General features: G+C 38.5%; 1 pseudogene; it reads right to left on the reverse strand.

The window, feature by feature from the left end:
* Positions 1-330: 330 nt before the first annotated feature.
* Positions 331-15,585, reverse strand: LOC100341309 (glycine cleavage system H protein, mitochondrial pseudogene; annotated as a pseudogene).
* Between the last annotated feature and the right edge of the window lie 2,093 nt (positions 15,586-17,678).

The raw sequence follows: 17,678 nt of genomic DNA on the forward strand, positions 1-17,678 counted from the left end.
GCTGATCAAAAAAGCTCCCATTTCTTTGTTTTTCCTCTTCTCATTTCTAATCTAGCATGATGAAAAGTCAGTGATTTCTTTCTGCCTATATTGAAGTTGACAGAAGTCCTTGATTCTACCAGCATTAATTTGCAACTAAAAGGAAACATTTCTTGGAACCTTTCATTGTTATGGTTTAAATTTTATTTTAAAACATAACTTTCTATAAATTAAAATCAGCATTTTCATAGATACTAGCCAAATCCCTTAATCAAAAATTAACAAAATATGATTAATGAGGAAGTTGAAAGTTTCACTATTTCTTACTTTGCAGTAGAGCTGCTTCACTGTATAATTGCAATATATTGCAAAATTAGGATAGTGTTGTTCTTTCTCTGGCACTGTACAAATAACAAAATCTGTTCTGCATTCCCAGTTACTTCCAATGGAAAGATTATTACATATTTTGACCCCAATCCAGGGATGGGTATAGGCAAATTAGAATATTACATAAGGCTTAAGATAACAATGTTACCCTTGAATTACATTATTTGTATAACTAGTTTTTACCACAGAAAACTTCATGTATTCTGAATACTAGTGCCTAGAGCCTAGAATAAAAATCACAAGGTACTGTGAAAAAGATGTGCATTGTGTCCATCTGTAGTCATTACAAAGTTAGGGGAGATTTTCTTCCACTAGCAGAGTTGAAAGTATTTCTTCCCATCGATATTGCTAAAAGTTGCTATTTCAAGTTCTGACTGCCACTAATTTAAGATAACACTGTGCTGGGTTATGTCGTTCCATACTAGTTCATGGAAGGGTTCCACTTTCATTCCTCAATAGATTTTATGTATTTCTCAAAGGCTTCTTCACTCATTAGTTCATCTACTTCTGAAGGGTTACTCAGTGTCATCTTGATCAGCCAACCATCTTCATAACAAGCTTGGTAGATGAGTCCTGGGTTTTCTGCAAGGACTTCATTGATTTCAGTTACTTCCCCTGATGGAGGAAAAGAGAGTTCACTAGCAACTTTCACACTTTCCAAAGCACCAAGCTCATCTCTTTCAATTTTGTCCCAATTTCAGGCCAATTTGCAATAAACAACATCTCCCAAAGTTTCCTGTGCAAAACTGCTGATTCCCACTGTTCCAGTACCATTTTCTGTTGTTATCCATTCATATTTCTCTGTGAATTTATCCACCGGGAGCAGAGCTGGTCCCTTGTGCAGCGTCCAGATGGCCTCTGTGCACAGATGGCAGGGCAGAGGGGAGCAGGGTGTGGCGGTGCAGAGGCTGCCACCAGGCTGCAGGCCATGGCCCGAAGGCCCCAAGCCACTCACTGCACCATGTTCACAGGCTGCCAAGGGTTGCCTACAATTCTAAGAATATAATGATACTTTCATTCTTTCCTCATTTTTTCTTTTTTTCTTAAAATTTTGAGATGATATTTTTAATTTACATTATATTTGAAGGCTTAATGTTCCACTAAATAAAGAGTTCAATAAGTAAAATGTAACAAGACCATAGTTCAACAGGAATATAGGCAGGGGCTATAAACAATAATAAAATTAAAAGGTATCCATTTCCTTCATATACAGGAAGTTTAAAAATAATTACAGGATATTAAAACTACAGTATTATATAAATTATCTACCACAAATGAGAGACTATTTTTCTCTTTTTTGTCTGCCTTATTTCACCTAGCATGGTGACCTCAAGTTTCATCAGTTTTATTGCAAATGTCATCACTTATGGCAGCTAGATTGTTTGCATACTTAGCTATTGTGAATTGAGCTGCTATAAACATGGGTGTGCAAGTAACTCTTTTAGATGCTGCTTTCATTTCCTTTAGGTATATCCCTAGGAATGTGATAGCTGGGTCATATGGTATACCCATTTTCTAGTATATCTTCCATAATGGTTGCACCAGTTTACATTCTTACCAACACTGCAATAGGGTACCTTTTTCTCCACTTTCTGTTATGTGCCAGACAGTGTTCCCATTACAAGAGCTACAGCAGTGAACAAGACACATAGGCATGTACTCAAATGGAGCTGCCATTCTGGTGTGACCACCATCAAATACACAATCAGATGTACACATAATATAAAATCAAGTAGTGACATGTTATGAAGAAAAATGAAGCCACATAAAGGATAGAGGGAAATGGGTTGGGAGGCATTGTTTTAAACATAATGGTCTGCACAGGTTTGCTTTCAGCAGTGCATAGATTAGACAAAGTGAGGGAGTGAACTTAGAGGATATGTGCAGAAAGAGTGTACGAAGAAGAAACAGCAGGTGCACTATGAAGCAAGGGGATGCTAGGCTTGTTGGAGAAGTCACACTCTATTCTGACTGGAATTACACTCTGGGGTTATAGGTCTGCAGGGAATACCACTTCTATGACAATCTCTCCTGATTTGTTCAGTCTTTATTCATTATCATCTTTCATAAACATCTTGCTCAGCGCTGACTACATGCCATTGGCCATGCCATGTACTGCCTGCAAAGATGCCATTGTGCATCCTTTTCTCTAGGGAATAGGACCACTTTCATTTTTCTCAGGGAGTGGCTGAGGAGTTACTCTGAACACACCAAAGATTTTAACCAACCCCGTAGCCTGACGCACTTCTAAAATTGACATTGCTGGGATCACCTTCTTTTCAGCCCTGCCCATGAAATTTGTCACTACAGCAACTATTTAGAGTGTGAGAACAGAAAGGACTCATGAAACTCCATGGGGGCTGCTCATTTAACTTATAATGAAAGCTAGCAGACAGTTCTCAGGATAAAAAAAGTGTAGGCAACCATCAGAGAGATCAGAGACTTCCAGATGCAATTGTCAGAATCCTCTCTTGACAGCATGAGTTGTCTTCATCTTTGATTTGTTAACCTCATGGCACCTACTAAGATACACTGGTCTCAGAGAAGCAAAACGCAAGTGGATTGAAGGATCTTGTGTATCCTCTGGCCAGGTGGCTAAACCCCAGCTGTATAACCAGTTAAATCGGTTACATATTTTCAGTAGACAATGCAAAGAAAGTAGTGAAAGTGCACTGAGGAATGTTTTGGACCTTCATCAACACATCATGTAGAAATTGCATGCACTATTTTTCATCCTTATCTTGGCTCAAGGTTAGTACCAGTTCCAGGCACACCCACAGGTAAGCATAGGGCAACCCCACACCAGATGCAAGGTAACTCAATCTTCCCTTAGTCACCAGTCCCTTTTCAGAAAGCCTCACACCTGGGCCTGGGTCGCTTCCATGACCTCCTTTCCTATCTGCAATTCTCAGTTGTTCCCTGCATGTGCTGGAATTTTAGTCTCTCTGTGCTTTTGCCACTGTACCTGCTGCTGCCCTCAACATTAAGCTGGAGGGAAAAAAGGGTAATCCAGTCTCCACCTATCTTCTTCTCTTCCTCTTGATCTCAGCTCGGTTATGATCACCTGATCTCTCCCACATGTGTCACTTTCCCCCATCTATCTTACTCTGTCCTTCATAGGTCCACATAGAAATCTAGTAATAGCCCCAATGTTACGTGTTCCAATAAAATCCTTATTCTCTTGAATCTCTTCCCTTTTCCAGATATCCTCATCTTAACATATGGCATTAAAACTCATCCAGACAGACATTCCCCATGATGGAAATGAGGGAGGAATATATGAGGAACTTTGAAAAAGTTCATGGAAAATACAAATTCCAAAAAAAGCTACAAATAGATTTCAAAAATGTTTTGCAAACAAAATAAACTTATCTTTTAATTTTGCTTTTCCATAAACTTTCTGAAGTCCCTTCACATTCTTCATTCTTTTTAAAAAATTATTTATTTGATAGAGCAACAGACAGATGTACAGAGAGGGAGTGAAAGAGAGAGAAAAAGAAAATTTTTATCTACTGATTCACTTCCCAAATGCCCACAATGGCCAGTGGTGGGCCAAGGCCGAACCTACAAGATAAGAACCCAGTTCAGGTCTCTCTCATAGCTGGCAGCAACACAGCTGTTTAGTTCTTGGTTTGGCATTAGCAAGAAGCTGGAGGCTAGTATCAAACCTGAGTACTTTCATATGGGATACAAGCAACTTAACCACTAACTGAATGCCTATCTCTCTTATTCTTGTTTCTTGGCTTCCCCTTGAAATCCATATCTAAAGATCAACAAGTCAGTTAGCTTTACTTTCATAAATATTCCAATTTTGACCCCAACATGCTGCATGTTAGAGATTTATAGGAGAATATGCAAAACAGGGCAAGCAGGAGGGCTGGTACAGCTTAGGTGAGGTTTATCTGACTTTCCTGCAGGGTGAACTTGTAATGCTCAGAGACCAAGAAAAAGAATTTTGTGAGGAGTCAGAAGCACACAGATTCTGAGTATCAGAACAAAGCCTTCTGAAGCCCTACCAATAGGCAAACTCAAAATTAAAGCTGTAAGTGCCTCAGGTAGGAAACCTATGGCATAGTTCCTGGCAGGAAAAGAAACAATAAAACCAGTTTAGGTTAATTTCAACCTGTTTGAGATGGGATTGTGTAGTGCTGGGGTGAGGGCAAACTCAGAAAGATAGAAGATGAACTTATTTTGGTTAAGGTGGATTGTGTACAATCAGAAAAAAAGAATTAGTTCCTTAATGCCAGAGAGGAAAATTAGTGAATTCTACTTAGAATTCAACTCCAAGAACGAACATCTTTTTTTTCAGAAAAGCTTTGTTTAGAACTTTTGAGATTCGTAAAATGTTGGCAGGATTTGGCTTTCTGATCCAAATGCAAACAAAACCAAACAGCTGTAGGAGCCCAAATAGACTTAGTTGCATTAGGGGCCATAATTCAGAACAGATTAACAAATTTTCTCATGAAAATTACAATTCATAGAAGTTTTGCTAAATAGGTATTTAACATCTTTCATCTAAAAAATAAGTTACTTGGAATTGCCAATAGCGATGCTATCTGTAACGGTATATACGAGTTAATTGCCATCACACCTGAAGAAAGTTCACTTCCAAAGGACATAGTAAGTGAGGATGAGGTGCAACACAAATGGGAATGGCAAAGGCAACATCTTGTAATTAATCAAGAAATCAGGTGATGGAAGCCTCTCATTTAAAAAAAAGGAAAGAAAAAACAAACGCTAGCTAATAGCATTTACTGAAGAAGCAGTTCTGGCCGTGACTTCCAGCATTAGAGCAAAACTGCCCTGGATATTTTCATTTGCTTTCCACACAAACATGGCTTTTCAATACAGATATTAGACATTATACAACTTAAAATAAATTACTTTAAAAAAAGTTAACTGTTTCAGCCTTGGAAGTAACTTGATGAAACTGATTTACCAACTGCTCTAGTAATTTAAGATCTTTTTAAAAGAGGATAATGGTCTCACAATGTAACTTGATTACATTTACACTTGAAACATTTGGAGTGGGATAAAATGCTGGCATTTTAATGTGACAGTATTATATAACATGGTAATAAATACTTAGCTATAATAAACTTCTACAGGAGTGGGTAGAATGATGATGAAAGGAGAAAAAACTTCCAAATTTAAAAATCTAAACTGTGATTAGCTATAGATCTATATTTGCATTACTGATTTGTGTGAAATATTGAGAAGCCACTACATCAAAATGTCTAGTATGATGTATCCTCAATTAAACTGAATTTTCAATGCAATTTTATCATATACCCAACCTCTTTTTCTGTTAACCAAAAATACTCTTTTCCCAAGTATTTTAGCTATACTATATAAAAAGCCCAAGTATATCATGACGCTATAACTGAAAATGAAAACAACTGTTTCCCCGGGTCATGACAGCCCAACAGTGCTGAATTAACTCATCTCAGATCAATCTCAGAATATGCTTTTCTGCCCCAAAGCAGAACACTGCAGGCAGAGGATTAGCTTAGAAGAAGCAACAGACAACATAGCGTAATGATTCTTTTCTATATCAGCTTTTCCAACTTTTCTGCATTTCAGCATTGAGTGACTGTTCTATTTTGGAGAAAATTATTTAAACATGCTTCGGTTTAAATAAAAAAAAAACAGAATTATTTAAATTCATAACCAATCTAGCTTTTTTTTTTTCTCTTAAAACTAGTGGAAAGTTCTGTGGTACAAACTCCACAGAGAAATCAAGGGAAAAAAATAATCACTAGCTGTATGTATTATACATTCAGATCCCTTAGTGCGGCAGACACATTTTATCGGTCTTTGAGCCTCTGTGCTCTTAAACGTCTTCCAGAGAACGAACTGTCAACAGTCCTTCATCCCAGACAGGGCCCGCATTGAAGCTTCTGCAGCACAAGGAAGAAGCAAACTTTGCCGAGATGTAATTCAAGACCCCATGAATTTAGACGTGAATTTTTTTGTTGTGAGCTTCTCATTCTACAAAATTAAGTCCGTTGGCAAAAAGGAATTTGGCAGAATTTGATGACTGTCTATACTCATCTCAGCCTCAGGCAATGTAGCTTCAGCAGCAGGAGTATCTGGCTCTGTATTTAACAAGGCAAAAGAGTGACTTGAATTAGTTCTCACATTCCCTGAAAACCCTGAATCATTTCAGCTATATCTTCATATTAATTTAATCAGTAAATGATAGTGACATGTTATTTTATTAACAGTAATATCTTTTTTTAAACTTTTATTTAATGAATATAAATTTCCAAAGTACAGCTTATGGATTACAATGGCTTCCCCCCCATAATGTCCCTTCCAGCCACAACCCTCCCCTTTCCCACTCCCTCTCCCCTTCCATTCACATCAAGATTCATTTTCGATTCTCTTTATATACAGAAGATCAGTTTAGCATACATTGAGTATTATCTTTTTAAAACTGTTTTATTTCTATAAGAAGAACAGATTTCATGTGTTTCATATATTCAATTTTAAGCCTATAATGATACTTACCACACCCCTTCCCCCTCTTTCTTTTTTGTAACTTTTAATTTTTTTTTTTTGACAGGCAGAGTGGACAGTGAGAGAGAGAGAGAGAGAGAGAGAGAAAGGTCTTCCTTTTGCCATTGGTTCACCCTCCAATGGCCGCCGTGGCCGGTGCGCTGCGGCCTGCACCGCGCTGATCCGATGGCAGGAGCCAGGTACTTCTCCTGGTCTCCCATGGGGTGCAGGGCCCAAGCACTTGGGCCATCCTCCACTGCACTCCCTGGCCACAGCAGAGAGCTGGCCTGGAAGAGGGGCAACCGGGACAGAATCCAGCGCCCCGACCGGGACTAGAACCTGGTGTGCCGGCGCTGCTAGGCGGAGGATTAGCCTAGTGAGCGGCGGCGCCAGCTAACTTTTATGCAGATTTAGGAACATAGTGATACTTCCTACCCTATTCTCCCCTCCTGCTCATGCTCCCATCCTTCCTCCCCCTTTCTCTTATTCCCTCTCAATTTTTACAATGATCTACTATCAGTTTACTTTATACTCATAAGATTAACCCTACTAAGTAAAGAATTCAACAAATAATAAGAAAAAGAACACTGTTCCTCAGCAGTAGAAAAAGAGCACTGTAAGCAATCATTGAACCTCAAAATGTCAATTTCATCTTATACATTATGGCCTGGGAAAAGAAACAGAAGGTTGCCCGAATACATCAGCCCCTGCACCCACTTAGAAACCCAGAATGAGTTCCTGACTCGGCTTCAGCCTGCCTCAGATGCGGCCATTGCAACCATTTGGGGAGTGAATCGGCAGATGGAAGATGGATCTCTCTCTCTCTCTGTCTCTTCTCCCTGTGTACTTATGACTTTCAAATAAATAAATAAAATATTTAAAGAAAAATGAATATTGAAAGACCACTGTTCCACAGGAATATAAACAAGGGCTATAAACAATAATCACATCTCAAGATGTCAATTTCACTCATGCATGTTACTTTCTTTGTACTCTGTATGTTAGTTTTAAATCAAAGAAAATACATTTTTTGTCTTTTGGGGGTCTGGCTTATTTACTAAACATAATGATCTCTAGTTGTACCCATTTCATTGTTTTTTATGGCTGAGCAGTATTCCATCATGTATATACACTATATTTTCTTTATCCAGTCATCAAATTGATGCACACATGGGTTCATTCCATATCTTAGCTATTGTGAATTCAGATACTGTAAACATTTGGATACAGCTATCATATACCAATCTTCTTTCCTTTAAGTAAATTCCCTCTATTTTCAGATCTCTGAGGAATCTCAATACTGTCTTCCATAATAGTTAAACTAGTTTACATTCCCACCAAGTAGTAGAGTACTTTTTTCCTCTATATCCTTGAAAACAATTATTTTTTTTTGAATTTTGGATGCTAGCCATTCTAATTATAGTGAAATAAAACCCTTTGTGGTTTTTATTTGTATTTCCCTGATGGCTAGTGATCATGAGCATTCTTTCATGTGTCTGTTGGCCATTTGTATTTCATCCTCTTAAAAGTGCCTGTTCATGTCCTTCACCCATTTTTTTCAGGGGATCGTTTAGTTGTTAAGTTTTCGCATCTCTACTTTTATGCCAATAATAGGCTGTTTTCATTATAGCTGCTTTGAAATCTGGTATTGTGATGACTCCAGCTATTTTGTTTGAGATTTCTTTGGCCATTTGGAGTCTCTTGCTTTTAAGATTTTCTTTATGTATTTGAAGGAGAGAGAGAGAAAATGAGAATGAATGTTTTCTACCCATTGTTCCACTCCTCAAATGACTGTAATGGCCAGGGCTAGGCCAGGACAAAGCCAGGAACAGGATCTTCATACAGGTCTTCCATGTGGGTGCAGGGGCAAAAGGACTTGAGCCATCTTTGGCTGCTTTCCCAGATGCATTATCAGGGAGCTGTGTAGGAAGTAGAGTAGACAGGACTTGAACCAGCACCCATATGGGATGCTAGTATTGGAGGGAGCAGCTCAACATATTAGGCCACAGTGCTGGCCCCCAGAACCTCTTGTGATTCCATATGAATTTTAGGATCATTTTTTCTGGACTTGAGATGAATGCCCTTAGTAGTTTGATTGGGATTGCATTGAATATATAAATTATTTGGGGGGTAGTATGGAGGTTTTGATGATATTAATTCTTCTAATCCAAAACAAGGAAGGTTTGCCCATTTTTTAATGTCTTGTATTTCTTATTTCTTTGTAATTTTCATTGTAGAGATTTGTCACATCCTTGGTGAAAAATATCCAAATGTATTTAAATATTTTTTGTAGCTACTGTGAATGGAACTGAAGTTACAAGTTCATCTCAGCCATGGCATTCTTTGTATATATAAATGCTATTGAATTTTGTGTGTTGATTTTATATCCTGCCACTCTACCCAACTCTTTTATGAGTTCCAACAGTCTTTTAGTTTAACCCTAGGTTCCTACATATGGGATAATGTCATCTGCAAACATGAATAATTTGACTTCATTCTTTCCAATTTGTATCCATCTGATTTCTTCTTTTTCTTGCACAATGACTTTAGCTAAAACTTCAAGAACTATATTGAATATTAATGATGAAAGTGAACATCCTTGTCTGGTTCTGCATCTCACTGGGTACGCTTCCACCTTTTCATCATTCAGCATGATGCTGGCTATGGGTTTGTCAAATAATGCCTTGCTTAAGTTTAGGTATGTTCATTCTACACCCAATCCACTTAGGATTTTTATCATGAAAAGCTGTAATATTTTATAAAATGTTTTATCTATATCTATTGAGATAATCGTATGGATTTTATTCTTCAATTTTTTAATGTGATCCAACACTTTATTTGCATATGTTGAACCATATCTTTATCTAGGGGGATTAATCCCATTTGGTCTGGGTGGGTAATCTTTTTGATTTATTGTTGGATTCTATTAGCTAGTATTTTGAGGATTTTTACATGTATGCTCATCAGGAATATCGGTCTATTGTTTCTTTGTTATATCTTTTTTGGTTTTGGAATTATGGTGATGCCAGCCTCATGGAAGGAGTTTGGGAGGATTTCTTCCCTTTCAATTGTTTTTGAATAACTTGAGAAGAATTGGAATTAGTTCTTCTTTAAAAGTCTGGTAGAATTCAACAGTGAAGCCATCTAGTCCTAGGCTTTTCTTTCTTGGGAGAATCTTTACTACTGAATCAATATCTGTCTTGGTTATTTGTCTATTTAGATTTTCTATGTCTTTGTGCCTAACTTTTGGTAGATTGATTGTGTCCAGAAATCTATCCATTTCTTCCAGATTTTCCATTTTGTTAGTATATTGTTGTCTGTAGTAATTCCTGATAGTTCTTTTTATTTCTGTGGCATCTGTTGTAACGTCTCCTTTTTCATCTGATTTTATTGATTTGGATCCCCCTCATTTTTTTTTTTTCGTTAGTTGGGCCAATGGTGTATCAGTTTTGTGTATTTTCTCAAAATACCATCTTTATTTCACTGATCATTTTGTGTCTTGTTTCAACTTTATTTCTTTAATTTTTAGTGTTTCTTTTCTTCCACTAATTTTGAGTTTAGATTTTCTTACTTTTACAGGTCCTTTTTTTTAAAAAAAAAGGATTTATTTATTTATTTGAAAGGCAGATTTACAGAGGCAGAGAGAGAGAGAGAGGACTTCCATGTGCTTGTCCACTCTCTGAATAGCCTTAATTGCTGGAGCTGGGCCACCCAAAGACAGGAGCCAGGAGCTTCTTCCAGGTCTCCCACATGGATGCAGGGACCCAAGGACTTGGACCATCTTCTACTCCTTTCCAAGGCCATAGCAGAGAGATGGATCAGAAGTGGAGCAGCCAGGACTTGAACTAGAGCCCCTATAGGATGCCAGCACTGCAGACAGCAGCCTTACCCGCTACACCATAGTGCCAGCCTCATTTTATAGGTTCTTGGTATACATTGTTAGGTCATTTGTTTGATGCTTTTACAATTTTTTTTGTGAAAAAGTACACAAAAATAGATTTTATTCAAAACAAGAATTTGAAAAACATCCCAAAACACCAAAAAATTAATAATGTAAGTGGCAATCACAAATCCAATTCTGAGTCACTATAGGAAAACAGTTCACTGCAGGAAGTAAAATATTACATATAAATATTTAATAGAGTAACTGTCTACAACTTGTTGAAATAATAAAAATGGAAACCATTCAAGATGTAGAGATTGTTTGGCCTCTAGGCCATCCTAAACTAATAGTATCTCATTGATATCCTTCCCTAAATGTTGAATACATTTGATGCATAAATTGTTATATTATTTTTTGTAATTCTTATTGAGTTCTCAGTTTCTTAGTATTCTTGAAAAGCAAAAAGCATATTCAATTATTTCTTAACTTCATATCCCCTTTTCCTAATAACTTGATGCCTTCATGGGGCTAGAACAATAGTGATGGCTTCCCATCCTAACAGATTAAAAATTTTGTTGGTATTTACTGATATAAGCACTAATCGCAAAAAAATTTTTTCTTAACATTGATTAATAGAATCTTATCTGAGGACACCAAAAATGTCTTTTTCTTTTTTGCCATAAAAGAACATAATTGTCTTTCCAATACATAACTTCTATATAAATAAATAAATAAGACACCACAGTAAACTACAAGAGAAAATCATGGTATTTAATTTGCAATGCATGGTAGAATGTTAACATAGTTAATCACAAATGAACCTTAGAAATAAAAAAAGAGACTAAGGCTATATGATGATGATCTCAGTTAACATTTATGGAAGAAAAAAGAAAATTATTACACTGCATTTGCAATGATTACAAATATTGATATCTAATATTTGTATAATTTATCCAGTGGCTTTTCAAGATGATGTTGTATGAGAATCCAACAGTTCTCCACTTTAAAGTAGATATTCCTTTGTTTTTGAAAGGTAGAAGGTTTCAGAGCCCATGCCTTTATTTCAGAAATACCTTGCTGTTCAGTGTTCAGAAAAATGTTAGAAGGCTAACAAGTTAGTTTAGAAAACATTAGCACCAATACCAAGCCTTGATATCAGCTATGCAGTAAGGAATTACATGTTCCTCTCAGAGACCCAAAGAAAGAAATGAAAAACTGGCCAATTTGAAAGCATAAGCTATTTTTAGTATCTATAACAAAATGTGAATTTACATTTAAGTCAGAATGTTCATTTGATCTGGAAAAGTAAAACAAGTGGTCCTTATACTATTTTTTTAAAAAGAACAAAATGTGCCCAGTAACAATTTCTAGGAAGAGACACAAAATCACCATTAACCTATTGTTCACATGTTAGAGTGAGAAACTAAAGGTCTTACTAAATAATGTAGATTCTGAACCTGGACAGCCTTTGTGCAGATTTTGAGGGAGAACTGCTTGTATTCACTGTATTTTTAGGGTGATTGTGCTGCAAAATATTGCATGATCTTGGGGACTTGAAAGCATTTACATGCAACCAAATGTTTGCAAGAGAGCCAGAGTGCATGGAGGGAAGACATGGATGAAAGTGTTCATTTCATGTTAGTAAAGGAACTGAAAATGAAAAGGTTTTTTTTTTGTTTGTTTTAATGGAAAGCTTTTGACTTGATTTGAACTGAACTCTCGTGCTAAACATGTAGTTATTTAAGATAAGATGCTCTGATGTTGTATTTGCCTGCTATGCTTTGAAGTATTTGCCCTGATTGAAGTCATAGAGACATATGAATGGAATCTCAGCAAGCTTTCATTCACAGGCCTTACAAACTGGGAATGATACTTTGTCCTTGGAAGCACTTACTGTGGGCTCTTTCCTTGGTATCAAGCTATCTATGCTGGTACCAAAAGGAAGCAATGCGATACTCCCAGCCAGCATGGGATAAAGAATGGCATCCCGACTGGGATTATCTAGAAATCTCATAAACACAGAAATTGGAAATAGCTTCTTATGTTGGGTTTTGCCACCTCTTTTCCTCATGGAAAGGGACAGTCTGCCCCTTCTTTAATATCACCTGCCTGGTAGTTTTATTATGTGTATAACACAGTATGTAACAAGAGGGTTGAATGGGACTTTTCCTGCATTAGCTTCCACTGAGATGGCAATTTGACACTAAAGTGAATGTGGGAGTGATTCCCCCACTATCAGATTACTTGAAGAAATGTCCCCAAGATAGCTCCATGACTCTCGGTTCCTTGGTCTGATTAGGAGTAGGAAAAGGCTTTGGCAAGGACAGGCAGGGCATTGGTGAGATTTATTACGAGACAACCTGTCACAGGTTGTGAGGTAAGCTGCCCCATCTTCAAGTGGGAGTGATGCTTCCTTCTCACTGCAAGTTTAGTGATGGGAGCCATAATGGGCCTCTCAGACAACTTCAACATTGCTCTGGCCTCAAAAATCTAGGGTCTAAAAAGACCTGGAAAGCAGTTCTGGGAGTGTCTGCAGTGCCTGCACACGTTGATCTGAAAGCAAATGACATGTGGTGCTTTCCTAGAACAAGTGAGTCTTGCAGGAGAGAACTCTGTGCAAGGATCTCTTCAGAATCCTGTCAAAAACAGGTTGTAATTTTGAACTGACTGTGCATAGCTGTGGGCAGAGAGATGTCCACTCGAGTCATGGAGTTGGAAGCAGATATGGAAGCATCACATTGATACATGTAGACTGGTCTCCAGCCAGTCCCCCAGCTCTCAAAGGTGGAATCAGGGACTAGAACTATTGAGCACAAAACCACCCAGCCAGGGAGGAACAGTCTTACCTTTCACCACTACTCTCTGTCTGGGTTTAGAACTTGGAGGAGTCCTAAACACCAAGCACAAAGGGCCAGCAGCTTGGGAGGAAACTTTAGGAGGGTGATCCTTTCCTTACCCGCAGACTCTCAATCAGAAGGACCTAACTAGGGAAGGGAGGAGACTTAACACAGGAGACAGACAATCTCAGTGGTTGTACTTTGGGGAAAGATTTCCAGAGAATTCTGATGTTTCCCCCAGATGATATACAATTCATTTATATGTAGCCATGGATTGTAGGTCAATAAAAACATGTCACTATAACAAAATAGGATTGGAGAAAAATATGGCAAACTTCAGGAAATTCATTTTGAGCTAGATGAGCTATGCTATAGATATTGTGCAATATTTCTTCTGTGAGGATTGGTAAGTGATGCAATGGGATTAATAGCTAATGCTCTAAATAGTGGTTTATATGCAAACATTGGGATCAAGCGGTATTTGGCTTGAGGAACAATGAATTGTTGAACCCAGAGAAGTGGCTATTCAGTCAGAAGAATGTGGTTTTCCCCACACACACTGATTATGCCTTGTTTGAGCCACACAAGGTAACAACACGGAGTAGTTCTACTACCTGGGGCACCAAGACCCTCACAAGCCATGAGCAATCTGTTAGCTAAACTGGTGTGTGACTTAAAATCAGCAGACCAAAGTGTAGGATGTCTTCCTTGAGGGCCTGTCATCATTTCTTTTCCACTGAGCACCTGGATAGCCAAGGATGGACAAATTTCTGAGAATTAAAAGAATTCAGTATGTCTCACAATTAACTAGCAGCTACTCTCAGAATTAAGGGTGGTGTGAAAAACGATACAACTAAACAAACTCTGAGACAGAAGGTCCCTAACCTCCTTCAGTACAGCTGAAGAGCAAAGGTTGCATCATTCTGGCATTTTCAATTAGAAACTTAAAAAAATATCCTTTACCATACACAAGAGAGGGTGAGTGAAATGAGATAAACTGTCTCAGCCCAGAGTTCAACATCTGTGAAGATCACAGCTCTTCCACTTCATCTCATCTCTAACTAGTTGCTTAGCCTCTGTGAGCCAGCTTTATTATATTAAAAAAAGGCACGTTTTAAATCACATTGGTATAGCTCAAGCATTGCTGGATAGGCTAAAGAAAATGACTCTAAGGCAAGAGATCTAATTTAAAATCCCCCCCCCCACCATGTAAGCCCATATAAGATAAAATTAGTAAAACTTGCAGACTTCATTTTCCTCCCATATTTTGGCCTGTTACATTTATTAAATTCTTTCAAGGACTTGCTAAGTAAAAGCTCAAGTGTCTAAATAAGGAAAAGGCATCTAATTTGAGCCCTGAGTCCACACAGTAGCCATATGACCTTGGTCAAAATCCCTTACATTCTACTCAACATTGTTGTGACATTGTAAAAGCAAATAATACTAGCTACCTTTCTCACTTTATATTATTTAGATCACATAGGCTAAACTATGTGAAATGACTTTATGAGCTGCAGATCACTACACAAATAATAATCTCTACAGGATGTCTCATCACTAGGCAGCACATGTTAAAACATTTCAGTCTTCACCATCAAAATATGGACCAGTCATCCTAGAGCCTCACCATGGCTTGCATTCAACTCCTCTCTCACTATGATCTGGTCCTTGACCTTCTTGGCATTATCCCTTGCTTCTGAACCCAACTTAATGACAGAGGTGACTTACCTGTGTGAACCTCTGGCAAACATCCTACTTAAGTCATGGTCACCACGGAACCAATCTAGCACCCTGCCCCTTAGAAGATGTGCCCTAGAGGGAAGAAGGGAATATATTACTTTCTCTTACCTCTCTATTTCTATGCCCGTTTCCTGGGGACAGGCAAAATGACTCTTCCTAAGCACAAAGGACAATCCTTTGACTCAGCTGAGGATAAGAGGGACCTGACCTACTCGCCACAGGGTCAGCACTGAGAGGCCTAAGAACGTCCACCTTCATGGAGACCGATGGGGCTGTACCAGCTCCACCTGGAGATGGACTCCCAGAAGCTTTGAGAATCAAGGGACAAAGAAGCTCTTCTCTGCTTTGTTATCAGGGGGGAAAAAAGCAGCCCATTGCCCTGTGACTTCCAGGCCTTTATGCTGATGAATACGTTAGCAAAAATAAGCCTCAAAAGAGCCTGCAGAGACTCAAACCATTTCTCTGATCCAATAAGGAAAGACATTCAGCATCATACTATGAGGTGCACCACACAGGCAAAACACTTAACATCACTCTTGAACCTCTACAGAGTGGGGTTTTTAAATTCCTCACCAGAGATGAAATGAAAGGAAACAAAGCTATTTTGCTGCCTCTGTGTCTCAGGCACTGTGGAGGATGCTCTACAACGTGACCTCACTGAGCATTCTCACCCACTTTGGAAGGCAGCTGTGAACATCCGTCATATGTGGCTGCCTGATGTGTTATGAACCCCTCCTTACATTTTCATAATTTCCCGTGTTGATAATTCTGCTCCCAGTCAGATGCACCTGCATGAGACTTCCTCTTGTATGTGAGCAGTAGCAGTGTGGAGGCTTTTTGGGGTATTTGTGTTGCTGGCATGGGTGGTGATAGAAGAGTCCCGGTTTGCAAGAGGAAATTGCAGCTGTAGGAAGATCAAGCTCTGGAAGATGGGTTCTCGCTGGCAGAGGAGGCAGCAGCAGGAGGGTCCTCATGAACTCACTCCTGCAGCATGGTTTTCATCGTTGTTTTAGAAAACTTAGCTTTGAGTCTGGTTCTCTTGCCTGCTCAACAATTTCTGAGCTACCTAGTGTGCTTCAATAAGCTCCTTTCTGTAAATATCATAAAATTGGCTCACACAGGCCAAGCAACTGTCCAAAATCACACAGCTAGTTAGAAATGAAATGGAAATGGAAAACTTCAATCTCCATAGGATGTTGAGCTGTTTACTGAGGCAGCTGATTTCATTTCAGTCCCCCTCTCTTGTGTACTGTAATATTTAACTTATTGATTCAGCCTTCTTTGTTCCAGGCTAGAACCTACAGATTGTGTGGCCATCAAAATATTATGATCTTTGGGGTAGAGAGGGAGGCTCTGCAGAGATTTTCAGCAACTGCCCATGGCATAAACACTAAGTGGCACAACGTGCTGTCAACTGAAATGATCCTTGGTGACTCAGACGTGTTCTTTCGATGCGAGGTTATGCACTCTGTGACTCTCTGAGTCATTTCAAGGCAGAATGTGTCACTGAATAGAATTCCCAGCTCTTTATCAGACAGAAACACATTTCTGAGGAATTCTGGGTGCCTCAGGGGTGACTGGGCTTGGTTAGTGACTCAGAAGGGAGGCAACAGGGACTTAAGAGAGACATGGTTTTACTGCTTCTGTGTGATTTTCATGAGTGTTTTTGACCCAGACACTGTAATGATGAGGAAGCAAGTGGGTCTCCTGGGGACAAACATGTGCCTTGGGAAATACAAGAAACAGGAATTCAATAGATGAGCAGGCGGGGAAAGACCCAAAGTTAAAAAGTACGTGTTGTGACCAGGCATTTATAAATTGTACAGAGCAGCAGTTTAATCCCAGTCATTTTCCCCCTTGCTATAAATTGTATTTTTTCCATTTTTAAATAATTATTATAAAGGGAATCAATTTCATGTATTTCATACATACAGTTTTAAGAACACAATGATACTTTCCAACCTCCCTTCCTCCCCTGCTCCCAATCTCCATCCTCCTTCCTTTCTTGTTTTTCTTTTAATTCCCAAGAAACAGTGGTTTTTCTACCTACAACTTGTTGAATTCTTTATTTAGAGGACGATTAAGCTTGTGATTATAAAGCAATTTGAAACTATGTCATCATAATCCCAGTCTTATATCTCCCAGCCATCTGCTGGTGTGTTCAGAGAATGAAATTAGCTTAGATGTCCTTCTAAAGGACATCATGGGGAAGCAAATCTGCTGAGAAAAGTCATCACAATTCCAAAAGTAAACATTTTCAAATGATCAGCTTGTCTTTGCTATGATCATCTCCCATTGCACCTGCTATATGAACCCCAAAACACTCTCTTGTGATATTAGCCCTGAAAGCA

The sequence above is a fragment of the Oryctolagus cuniculus genome, chromosome 9 (genome assembly GCF_051225735.1).
Source record: "Oryctolagus cuniculus isolate XC-2025 breed Fujian yellow rabbit chromosome 9, ASM5122573v1, whole genome shotgun sequence".
Lineage (NCBI taxonomy): Eukaryota > Metazoa > Chordata > Mammalia > Lagomorpha > Leporidae > Oryctolagus > Oryctolagus cuniculus.